We start from the raw sequence: 14,812 nt of genomic DNA on the forward strand, positions 1-14,812 counted from the left end.
TATAGAATCCACTATACCTGCCTTTACCTCATAAAAATGTTATACACTTGTACGAATGTATTATGTTCAAAGTAAATGCACCACAGTTTTTATAGCGGGTGAGGTTGTCAACCTAACGGATCCGTCCATCTAAATTGTGCCTACACCGATGGTATTTAAAGTATTCAAACTAGAGGCTTTGTGTACAAACTCAATATGCAGATATAGTACTCGTGTCAATATAAAAAAAACATTTGATAATGTAAGTATAACAGTGTGTATTCTCATCCCTGAAAACATGTAAAAAGCGGGACTGTAGACTTACCTATGAATAAAGCTCGGATTGAAAGACAAATGACTTGTACGGTTTAGACCCGAGTAATGTAACCTAAGTATACTTATTTAGGTTAGTCAATATATGTACCTTAAACAATTGTGGTTTCATAGCATACGTTGTCTTATTGCTCGACTCGACGCGATTTAAAGTAAAAGTCAACTATATCATGCAAGTCAAACAAAGTCAACCGAAGTCAAACCGAAAGTCAAACTTTGTCAAAATAGTCAAATAAAGTCAAAATCAGTAGGTTCATGTCAAATATTGGTCAACATGTCAAACCTAAATCAAACAACACATTTCAGGTCATGAATAATCATTTTCACAATTTCAGTTTATCGTTGTGCACTAAATTCATGAACACGTAACATACTTAGCATATTATCTCATAGTACATAATTCATGCAAACATGAAAAACTCTAGATCATAAATATACTTAAAATTGATTCCAAAAAGTCCGGCTAGGGTCTCATACTACAATTAAAAGTTAGGAATCAGAAGGGGTACATTTGGGGTTCACCAAGTCAGTTTCTGACCGCGCACTGATTTGGTTTCGGCTATAACCAGAGTTAGGAATATTCAATTGATACAATACCAGTGGCCATAGTTCACAAACAAGTTAAAATAACACATATCAAAAATTGAGCAATTTTGGTGTAGCCAATTTGTACAGTTTATTCATGAAAGTTGAATATTCAGTTTTTCAGCTCAATCAGAATTTACATAAAGTATGGCTCTATTGTGCCCAATGCATAAGGTTTCAGAGATTGACATAAACAAACAATAAGTCACATATCATGTTAAAATTCATATTCCAGAAGCTTACATGCTCATTCAATAAACACAATCCACAGAGTATAAAACAGAGAGCAAATTACAGATTCGATTCTAGTTTCGCTAGTCACATTCGCACGCGATTAGACGAAGATCTAGATATAATTAGCCTATGATATCTACATGAAAGATGAAGTACTTTTTGTGTATATTTTAAATATGCAAGGCTTTAATCACAGAAGCTAACAGATTTTATCATACAAGGTCATTTTCATGCAAGTGCTGTTTAAAACTACTTTTACACTAATTCAAGCATATCTTGAGTTTTACATAAGCAAACGAGGATATCCTAGTGTAAACTGAGTGTTTTTAAATTACCTATCCAATGGTATAAATTTTACAATCCAATTCATGGTCTATCAAACCCAGATTTCTGATCAATCACAAAAACACAACGTTAATTTCAATTGGCCATAACTTGATCATCCGGAAATGAAATCAAGCGAATCCAAAGCCTAAAATCAATAGTTTTTCGCAAGGAATCTAATTATAATATAATATCATACAATTTAAAAATTAAAATTACTGTACACATCAAATACAAATTCGGTTTTCGCATAAAACAATCAAGACGAGCAATTTATCGCATCTAGTATTCATCAAACATCAAGACTTGAGCAATAGACAACCTAATCCATGAAACCTTAATAACAATCTGATTTTAGAGATTAGAGTTTATGTGTTTATACCTTTGATCACAAAATCATTTATACAAACGCGTAGAGAACGATGCAAGCAACAATATTGATCAAAGAAGCAAAAACAAGAGATCAAAACTTGATGGAGAATTGTAGGGATGAAGGTATGGGATTATTTGGTGTGTATGGGGCTGCAATCATGGAGCAAGAATGATAGAAAAAAGAATGAGATATGTTCTCTTGTTACTTAGAAATTAAGAGAATATAGTTAGTGTCCTAAACAACCAAAAGTCAACAAACATGGGCCTAAACTAATAGTCAACATGCATTGGCTACTCATGGGACCAAGGATGATGAGGTATGAGGTCATGTCTATGTGGCCTCGGGCTCGGGTCTCGGGCTCGTTTTGTGTAATAGCTCGTTCGCGCGTGGTTCGTTTTGAGTGCCATTAACCGTACCGAATCTCCAGAACGTTAACTAGTCGTTGAAACAAAATCACCGTGTTTAATTCATTAAGTAAATAATAAATTAAATTTCTTTCATAAGTTCAATAATTATTAAGAATAATTATTCTATCGTTTTTCTGAGTTCCGTTAACTGAAAAGTTTTCTAGGCGATTAACTTTAATCGTATCGTTTCTAGTTTAATTCGTCAACCGAATTAAGTTCACTAATTAATATAACATATTAATTCAAGTAATCCACTAAGGATTAAGTACGCATTTAATTACTTTAAATACGAAAAAGTTTCACGTAGCCACTGTTAACTATTCTTGAAAAAAAATTGGCGTATGAAAATTGTACGATTTAAGTAACGATCGTCAAGTATTTAACAAAAGTTTTAACGGAAAAACTCGGGTTGTTACAATATTGGTTTACAATATTAATATGTTACAACAAAGTAAATCTCGAATGCAGTTTTAAACAATATTATACAAGTATGCTGACACCAAATATGGTCCATATATTAGCATGCAACAGCGGAAGCTCTTAATAATTACCTGAGAATAAACATGCTTTAAACGTCAACAAAAATGTTGGTGAGTTATAGGTTTAACCTATATATCAAATTGTAATAATAGACCACAAGATTTCATCTTTCAATAACATGCAATCTGCATAAAAATCATTCGTATGGTTAAACACATGGTAACCGACATTAACAAATGCATCTAGAATATCCCCATATATAAATATCGAAGTACTAAAGTAGTTTAAATTCTCTGACTAGGGCTTGTCAATGGCCCATAGATCTATCTTTAGGATTTGCGTCAATTGGTGGCAATTATAATAAACACCAATTCTTAGGTTACCAAGTTCAACAAGGGCAATATCTGGTATAACGATTCAACATAGAATGTAGTTTCAATACTTGTGTCTATTTTGTAAATCATTTTCAAAACTGCATGTATTCTCATCCCAAAATATTATATTTTAAAAGTGGGACTATAACTCACTTTCACAGATTTTTACTTCATCGGGAAGTAAGATTGGCCACTGGTCGATTCACGAACCTATAACAAATATGTACATATATATCAAAGTATGTTCAAAATATATTTACAATATTTTTAATACGTTTTAATGTTTTGAGTTTATTAAGTCAGCTGTCCTCGTTAGTAACCTACAACTAGTTGTCTACAGTTAGATGTACAGAATTAAAGCAATATAAATATTATCTCGAATCAATCCACGACCTCGTGTATACAAGCCTCAGGCTAGATCACAACTCAAAGTATATATAATATTTTGGAATCAACCTTAACCTTGTATAGCTAACTCCAACATTACTGCATATAGAGTGTCTATGGTTGTTCCGAAATATATATATATAGATGGGTCAATATGATATATCAAAACATTGTATTCATGTCTATGGTATCCCAAGATTACATAATATATTAGAATACATGTATAATACAATATGAGTTAGCTAGGATATGATTAATATAGATTTGTTACCAATTTTCACGTAGCTACAATCAAGAAAAATTAACCAATCTTGTTTTACCCATAACTTCTTTGTTTGAAATCCGTTTTGAGTGATTCAAATTGCTATGGTTTATATTGAACTTAAGTTTATGAATATAAACAGAAAAAGTATAATTTTATTGACGGAAATACAGGTTACAAGTCATTTTTGTAAAGGTAGTCATTTCAGTCGAAAGAACGACGTCTAGATGACCATTTTGGAAAACATACTTCCACTTTGATTTTAACCATGATTTTTGGATATAGTTTCATGTTCATAATAAAAATCATTTTCCCAGAAGAAAAACTTGTAAGTCAAATTTTATCATAGTTTTTTAATTAACTAACCCAAAACAGCCCGCGGTGTTACTACGACGGCGTAAATCCGGTTTTACGGTGTTTTTCGTGTTTTCTGGTTTTAAATCATTAAGTTAGCATATCATATAGATATATAACATGTGTTTAGTTGATTTTAAAAGTCAAGTTAGAAGGATTAACATTTGGTTGCGAACAAGTTTAGAATTAACTAAACTATGTTCTAGTGATTACAAGTTTAAACCTTCGAATAAGGTAGTTTTATATATATGAATCGAATGATGTTATGGACATCATTACTACCTCAGGTTTTGTTGATAAACCTACTGGAAATGAGAAAAATAGATCTAGCTTCAAAGGATCCTTGGATGGCTTGAAAGTTCTTGAAGCAAAATCATGACACGAAAACAAGTTCAAGTAAGATTTTCACTCGAAATAAGATTGTTATAGTTATAGAAATTGAATCAAAGTTTGAATATGAGTATTACCTTATATTAGAAAGATATATTACTGTAAATAAGAAAGATTTCTTAAGGTTGGATGATCTCTCAAAGTGGATTTGCAAGATTGGAAGTAAGCTAGCAAACTTGGAAGTGTTGTTGGTGTGTTCTTGAGTAGTTGTTTTATAACTTGGTTTATGAATGGATTTATGAACTAGATTGAGCTAGATTTTGATGAAGATGATGAAGAACACTTAGAACAATGGAAGAACACTTGAGAGAGAGTAGTTTGATTCATAAAAGTTGAAATGAAAATGTGTTTGTGTGTGAACTCTTTAACGTGAATATGGGGTTCCCATATAGGCTCCATTAGTTTGTTATTTTGTGAGATATTTCATGCTAGATGTTAAATGATGGTTCCCACATGGTTAGGTGACTCACATGGGCTGCTAAGAGCTGATCAATGAATGAGGATGTAATTGTAAGCATTTTTGTTAAATAGAAGTACTTTGATAAGTGTCTTGAAGTCTTTCAAAAGTGTATGAATACATATTAAAACACTACATGTATATACATTTTAACTGAGTCGTTAAGTCATCATTAGTCATTACATGTAAGTGTTGTTTTGAAACCTTTAGGTTAACGATCTTGTTAAATGTTGTTAACCCATTGTTTATTATATCAAATGAGATGTTAAATTATTATATTATCATGATATCATGATGTATTAATATATCTTAATATGATATATATATACATTAAATGTCGTTACAACAATAATCGTTACATATATGTCTCGTTTCGAAATCATTAAGTTAGTAGTCTTGTTTTTACATATGTAGTTCATTGTTAATACACTTAATGACATGATTACTTATCATTTATCATTATTAAACATAGTGTATCAATATCTTAATATGATTCATATGTATTTAGTAAGACGTTGTTAAAACGATAATCGTTATATATATCGTTTTCGAGTTTCTTAATTCAATAGTCTCATTTTTATGTATATACCTCATTGTTAAAATACCTAATGAGATACTTACTTATCATGTCACAACCCGGAAAATTTCGACTAATTTTAAACCAAACTCTCGATACGATATTGTATTTTCGACACGATAAGCAAAGTTTATTAGGCTGAGTCTCAAAATTTTTGAACTGTTTCATATATTCAATTAACCTTCGTCTACTCTCGACGATTTACGAACAATTAATTGTAAGTATATATGTGTGTAAGTATATATATAATAATAATTTGAAATAATAAGATACAATTTAATCAATAGAAATAAAATCTAAAACTATACAGATTAATTAAGTTATTATAAAAAATGTAAACATACATGAATTCTATATATATATATATATATATATATATATATATATATATATATATATATATATATATATATATATATATATATATATATATATATATATATATATATATATATATATATATGAGATTTGATAAGTTGTTATATTATTATTAATAATAATATTATCATTAATAAAATTTTGTGTTATTATAACTAATAATATTAATAGTACCCTTAAAAATATTAATATTAATAATATTATTAAAATCAGTGTTATATATATTATTACCTCCAATAGATAATATATGAATATGAAAGTTGATGTATATAATTGATAAATTATTATTATTAGTACTATTGTTGTCATTGATAATATTAGTGTAATTAATATTATTGTTATTAATAACATTATAGTTATATATTTCATAACAATTATTATCATTATCATTAGTAATAATATTATTATTACTATTAGTTAAAATATTAAGGATTTTATTATTCTACTTATTAGAAGATTAATAATAATCTATAAATATAAATATATAAATATAAGAGAAATACAAATAAAGATATAAATATTGATATATAAATATTGAAATATATTCAGATATACATAAATACATATATAAATACGAATTTCAGTTATATATAGATAAATACATGTATACGAATATATAAATATATAAAAACTGAATATACATATATAAATACAGATAATTTACCTATTTAGTTCACTATCACCTTAACACTGTAATTGATCTTTGTTTATATCTGCAAGCTGTATCAATCAATATCAAATCATAGTACAATTGGAATCAATTACAGATCAACATTTTTGGTATTTTATTTCTTTTTCTTCTCCTGATTGAACCATGTTAACGACTCTTAGCTACAAAAACAATGGCAATCACATCTTGGCTCTGTTGTAACCATTACAGATCACATTATATATCTACTTCTGCAATTCGATAACCATACACCTGCAAATCCTTGCTAGCTAACTCGAAATCTATCTTGTTTGAACTATCAAACAATTCAACCATTAAACCACCATCTCGTTCATCACCCTCAAAACCCATTTGTTGATGTTGCGTCTGCTACTCGATTAAGACCCAAAACACCACTTCACGATCACTATATACACCATAAATCAATAACCAACTCTCTCTCTATACTCGTTCAAAAACCAAACCCATTTAACCACCATCATTCTCTCTGACAATCTCTCTCTCCCCTCTTCATAGCCATAAATCACCCAAACAAAAATCATCAAGACATCAACCCACTTATCATGGACCGCTGCTACTTTGATTCTTATTTATGTTTCTGTTTTCGTTTGAGCCACAACATCACGAACCCATTTAAACCCCACCGCTGTAACGATTTCAGTCACCTGTTTTGGTCGAGCTTCAAATGAGAGTTTTAATGATTTCTGAAACAATTGATTCTGTTTATTCTTCAAACACCTGCTACTGCTATCTTGTTACTGCTGTTTCTTTCTGTTTTGGTTATATGCCAATAAGAATAATGATATTGCATCGAAAAGATGGGATGATGATGATATAAAAAACGAATATTTTATGTTGATGGATGATGAGCTGTAAAGATAAAAATAGTGCGTATATTTTTTTCAGCCGGCTGCTAATCTGAGAAAAATGACTACTTATTAACCTGCAATAATTTGTTTCTTTTTCTTTTCTAATTGGGCTATTAATTTCTAACGGACCACTTATAAATCAAATCATTATGGGCTGCAAAGAAAAATAGAAGTGGGCTTTTGATATCACTTGAGCCGAAGCCCAATACCCACACGAGTTCAATATGTTACATACCGACTTGCTACTACTGCTTGATATATTTTTACGATGACAAGATGATGATTTATGGACTATGATAAGTCGAAAATGAATGATATTGTTAATGGCCGAGATAATTAAGATAATAATGATGATATGCAGTATTGATCATAATATGCAAATGTTATGATCATGATGATTATGAAGAATAAAATGTTAATGGTGAGGATAAAATGAAACAAAGGTGTTCTAGTTATGTTGTTAAAAGATGATGATGATAATATGATTAACGAATGATACATAAAATCATGATGTCAATATGATAATAAATAAGGACGATGATGAAATTGTGATGAAGATGATAAGTTACGTTCATATTAAATAATTAGAAAGGTGAATTAACACCAAAACAACCTAACAGTTCAATGGTTAGAGGTGTAATGGTTAAGCGAGAAGTCTTGGGTTCGAGCCCGGGCATGAGCAGCTATTATTATTATTATTATTATTATTATTATTATTATTATTATTATTATTATTATTATTATTATTATTATTATTATTATTATTATTATTATTATTATTAGTAAAAGTATTATTATAAATACTATAGATATTATTATTATTACTATTACTATTAACATTCCTATTATTAAAAGTATTAAAATTATTTTTTTTCTATAAAAATTATCATTTTTTTTCTTTCTAATAAGATTACCTTTACTATTAAAATTATTATTATTAGTATCATTAATTAAACTCATAAATCATTAAAATAATAGATAGATCACTAATAATAAATATATTGTTCGATTACAACTATACGTGTTAATATATATATACATAAATGATATAGGATCGTGAATCCGAGACCAACCCTACACTTGTTCAATGTCGTCATATGTATTTTTACTACAAAATACATTAGGTGAGTTCCATTTGTTCCCTTTTTTATTGCTTTTACAATATATATTTTTGGGCTGAGAATACATGCGCTGCTTTTATAAATGCTTTACGAAATAGAGACAAGTGATTAAAAATAATATTCTGTGGATTGATGTGCTAGGTAATTTAGTTACATGTTATAAGAGTATGTGAGCGCGAATCCTAAAGATAGATCTATTGGGCTTAACACCCCCATCCTGTAGGCTGCACTAGACATAAGAACTAGTGGGCGGATGTTTAGTACTTCGAGGATTATTTATACACTTGCGAGTGTACATATCCATCTTTGCGAAGATGACTTATTATATTATTGTAAAGGTTGGTTACTGAGTCCTCATCATAAGCAGAACGGTTTTATACACTTGCGAGTGTACATATATTTTTAAACGGAAATCTTGTGGTCTATTAGCATATTGAAATGATTGTTATAATAAACCTATGAACTCACCAACCTTTTGGTTGACACTTTTAAGCATGTTTATTCTCAGGTACGAATTAAGTCTTTCGCTGTGCATTTGCTCATCTTAAAGATACTATATGGAGTCGTTCATGGCATGTAAAGTTTAGTACCTCGCAATGGGACCATATGTTGAAGACTTCGTCCAGGTGGATAAGGTCGGGGTCTTTACAGGTGGTATCAGAGCGGTGGTCGTAGCGAACCAGGTCTTGCATTTGTGTGTCTAACTAGGAGTTGTTAGGATACATTAATGAGTCTGGACTTCGACCTAGTAGTTGTTAGGTTATATTAATGAGTCTAGACTTGAACCTGGTCTGCATGCTAAGAGTTTTTTGCTTACCACAATTTGTCGAAAAATATCTACTTGTCATTTTCAGTCTCGACGCGTCTTATTGCAATTATTGCATAGACGATGTACAGACAAATTCACATCCCATCACATTAAGTTTTGTCTGACACGCTTCCTTAATTCTCTCCATAATCTACGGGATCTTCTATACTGAACATAAGTATTCTATGTAAATAGAATATCATCTGATATCCGAAATTCATTTCATATCGAAAACCCTTTATCTAATCGTACGAAATAGAACTCACCACTAGTACAAGTCCCTCAGATTCCGATATGGAGTTTCACCTAAGCTATGAAAGCAGCGTCACCAGAATGAATCACCCAGTCATCCATCCCCAATTCATCTGATGTGTTCGTAGTTGACTTAATCAATGGAGATGAGGAGAAGGCGATCCTTTCCTTCTACCAACCGAATTCACCTCTTGCCAAAAAAAAACCTGAAGCACTTACCGACGAACCAGTTCGAAACACCATCTTCACTCTCATTTCCAGAATATCTCGCAACGATTATATAATATCTCAAATTCTAAACCTTATCCATCCCCTTGTTCAAACTGCCAATCATCTCGGAATAATAGAAGAAGTCAACGAATTTCGCGCTTGAGTTGTAGCTTTGGAGAATATGGTGCGAAGGTTACAACCACCAGTAGCAGCACCAGCAGCATAAACTCTATCACCATCAGCAACACCAACAGTACCATCACCACTACCAACAACAACAAACAATGAAGTATTGATCCATAACTTCATTAATATTCTGCGAAGAATATGTGGTTTCAAAAAGTTTTAGAGATTACTTATTCTAGCTCAAACCGAAAAGCAAATGAGATTAATATCATATTAACTCATTAAATTCATGATTGCATCTGAAGAAAATATATATGTATATATGTTTTCATAAAGATTGTAATTAAAATTTTTTTGGTACAAAATATTAATGGTGAAAATATTTTAACGGGTAGGTAATACCCGAGGAATATTTAGATTTCACATTAATAAGTTGCACTGTACATTCTTCAAATCCGATTCAACAGTCATTTACTATCCTACTTACATCCACAAAGATACGAATCCGATCACCGCAGAATAATCATTTTCATTCAATTTCATATATGGATTTTGACCTATTAGAATCCAACAAGTGGCATAATGAAGAAAACATTGGACAAAATAAAATTTGTTAGAGACAAACGAATTAACTAATTAAAATTTTGTTAAGAATCCACGCTAACTGTTCCTAGATAACTTATTACATTCTATTTATCACAATTTATTTATCGTAATTTTATCTATTGTCATTTAATTGCTGTTATTTATTTTACGCACTTTACATGTCGTCGGATAAATCGGGACACATGTACACAATACGTCGGATTAATTCTGAGACAATAAGTTATACACGGGTCATGATACGTATTTATTAATTCGAATATATGGTATATCCTAACACAATAATTATACAATACGTTTTGATAAATCCTAAGACAATACGTACACAATACGTCTTAGTTAATTCTAAGATAATACGTCTACAATACATCTCTGGGTTGATGCAAGACAATACGTATACAATACGTCGTTGGGAAATTCTAAGATTATATATATATAAACCGATTATTGGACTATCAACTAAGGACTGCCATTATTGGACAATTAAAATGAATTAAAATATTGATTATAACATATGAAACTAAACAATTCTTCAAGTTTGCCACTTGATTTCATCTTAAACCTCATTTGAATATTGACGATTCCAATCCATGTTCAAATCTTTCATGATTCTCGAAAACACCTCGATCGAGAGTATGAACCAGCCGCACTTCATCTATGGAAGAAAAGATTGATGCAAATAATTATGCACCTGAAAAACTCTTGGAAACTGAGTAAATGTTTAACACATAGTTGTGTTAATTCCTTAGTGTTATTATTACCCAAAATAACTTGATAATCCCTTTCAAAGTAGCAAATTTTGTCATAGCTCCAGCAAGTCAACTTCAACTTTTCATTCAAAACAACCTTATTATAACCTTGATATATATGCGTGCTCATTTATTGTTACCAGAGAACCTTTTATATTCCACCATACTACCATCAGCGTTTAATCATCTAAAAACACAATTCTCCTGAAACTACCTCGGTTTGATAACCGATGATCCAGATCCGTTAACTTTGAAAATGCTGACGAAGCAGCATGTTTTAGATGGTCTAAAGGTCCAAAAGTTGATAATAATTGGAATGTTGAGAACGATCGATAGAAAATTTGATACTGAAAAACGGATTGAGCTAACCATGAAGGAGACCATGGACAAATAAAAGGACCAAACCTTATATTCAAAGAATCCAGGTAATTCTGGATCCGATGAAATCTTTAAAGAATATCTTACTTCGAAGTCATGTTAAAATCTTGCGGAAAATTTTTCTTCAGCAACTTTCGAACTTAGAAATTCCAAAATATCATCATAAATATCTTCGATATTTCTGAGGATATTTTCATAAATATTCTTGTTCGAAATTTATCTACCTCTTTGTATTTCTGTATTCCATTATATTGGAAACTTCTGTAAAGTCTAAGTATAAATTATGAATGAATTGTGGAGAAGTGTTGGGAACTGAAGCATAAGTTAGTATAATATAATGCGCTTGGACAACGTGGTTATATTACAGTAAGTCATGCTGAGTTTCTAATGGAATGTGATGATTCACAGACAATATCGTCATCATGTGCCTTGTTACATGACTCTTTCATTCTACTTAATCTATAAGCATATCACGGAAATATTTCTTTGATATTTCTGTTCTTCCGTAATTCCAACAGTCTGCTAATAAACCGTTCTATTACATTTCTTTCTGATTAGAAGATTTCCTTAAATTCCTTGAATTCCGGAAATCCACCGTGACTACGTCAAAAAGTTAAATCTCTATCTCAATCTTTTGTGACAGCTTCATTCGTACGCTCCACATAATTGAATCGTTTTATCTATATCACTCAATAATGATAAAACTCTATTTATCAACTCATATTCGTCATGAAAACATTTTTATTGTTAGCCATGATGATTGCATTCAAATTTCGGGACGAAATTTATTTAACGGGTAGGTACTGTCATGACCCAGAAAATTTCGACTAATTTTAAACCAAACTCTCGATACGATATTGTATTTTCGACACGATAAGCAAAGTTCATTAGGCTGAGTCTCAAAATTTTTGAACTGTTTCATATATTCAATTAACCTTCGACTGCTCTCGACGATTTACGAACAATTAATTGTAAGTATATATGTGTGTAAGTATATATATAATAATAATTTGAAATAATAAGATACAATTTAATCAATAGAAATAAAAATCTAAAACTATACAGATTAATTAAGTTATTATAAAAAATGTAAACATACATGAATTCTATACATAAGTAATATATATATATATATGTATATATATATATATATATATATATATATATATATATATATATATATATGAGATTTGATAAGTTGTTATATTATTATTAATAATAATATTATCATTAATAAAAATGTGTGTTATTATAACTAATAATATTAATAGTACCCTTAAAAATATTAATATTAATAATATTATTAAAATCAGTGTTATATATATTATTACCTCCAATAGATAATATATGAATATGAAAGTTGATATATATAATTGATAAATTATTATTATTAGTACTATTTTTGTCATTAATAATATTAGTGTAATTAGTATTATTGTTATTAATAACATTATAGTTATATATTTCGTAACAATTATTATCATTATCATTAGTAATAATATTATTATTACTATTAGTTAAAATATTAAGGATTTTATTATTCTACTTATTAGAAGATTAATAATAATCTATAAATATAAATATATAAATATAAGATAAATAGAAATAAAGATATAAATATGGATATATAAATATTGACATATATTCAGATATACATAAATACATATATAAATACGAATTTCAGTCATATATAGATAATACATGTACACGAATATATAAATATATAAAAACTGAATATACGTATATAAATACAGATAATTTACGTATTTAGTTCACTATCACCTTAACACTGTAATTGATCTTTGTTTATATCTGCAAGCTGTATCAATCAATATCAAATCATAGTACAATTAGAATCAATTACAGATCAACATTTTTGGTATTTTATTTCTTTTTCTTCTCCTGATTGAACCATGTTAACGACTCTTAGCTACAAAACAATGGCAATCACATCTTGGCTCTGTTGTAACCATTACAGATCACATTATATATCTACTTCTGCAATTCGATAACCATACACCTGCAAATCCTTGCTAGCTAACTCGACATCTATCTTGTTTGAACTATCAAACAATTCAACCATTAAACCACCATCTCGTTCATCACCCTCAAAACCCATTTGTTGCTGTTGCGTCTGCTACTCGATTAAGACCCAAAACACCACTTCACGATCACTATGTACACCATAAATCAATAACCAACTCTCCCTATACTCGTTCAAAATCCAAACCCATTTAACCACCATCATTCTCTCTCACTATATCTCTCTCTCCTCTTTATAGCCATAAACCACCCAAACAAAAATCATCAAGACATCAACCCACTCATCATGGACTGCTGCTACTTTGATTCTTATTTATGTTTCTATTTTTGTTTGAGCCACAACATCACGAACCCATTTAAACCCCACCGCTGCTATGATTTCAGTCTCCTGTTTTGGCCGAGCTTCAAACGAGAGTTTTAATGATTTCTGAAACAATTGATTCCGTTTCTTCTTCAAACACCTGCTACTGCTATCTTGTTACTGCTGTTTCTTTCTATTTCGGTTATATGCCTATAAGAATAATGATATTGCATCGAAAATATGGGATGATGATGATGATATAAAAAGCGAATATTTTATGTTGATGGATGATGAGCTGTAAAGATAAAAATAGTGCGTATATTTTTTTTCAGCCACCTGCTAATCTGAGAAAAATGACTACTTATTAACCTGCCATAATTCGTTTCTTTTTCTTTTCTAATTGGGCTATTAATTTCTAACGGACCACTTATAAATCAAATCATTATGGGCTGCAAAGAAAAATAGAAGTGGGCTTTTGATATCACTTGAGCCGAAGCCCAATACCCACACGAGTTCAATATGTTACATACCGACTTGCTACTGCTGCTTGATATATTTTTATGATGACAAGATGATGATTTATGGACTGTGATAAGTCGATAATGAATGATATTGTTAATGGCCGAGATAATTAAGATAATAATGATGATATGCAGTATTGATCATAATATTCAAATGTTATGATCATGATGATTATGACGAATAAAATGTTAATGGCGAGGATAAAATGAAACAAAGGTGTTCTAGTTATGTTGTTAAAAGATGATGATGATAATATGATTAACGAA

This window comes from Rutidosis leptorrhynchoides, chromosome 1 (genome assembly GCF_046630445.1).
Source record: "Rutidosis leptorrhynchoides isolate AG116_Rl617_1_P2 chromosome 1, CSIRO_AGI_Rlap_v1, whole genome shotgun sequence".
In the NCBI taxonomy this organism is placed as follows: domain Eukaryota; kingdom Viridiplantae; phylum Streptophyta; class Magnoliopsida; order Asterales; family Asteraceae; genus Rutidosis; species Rutidosis leptorrhynchoides.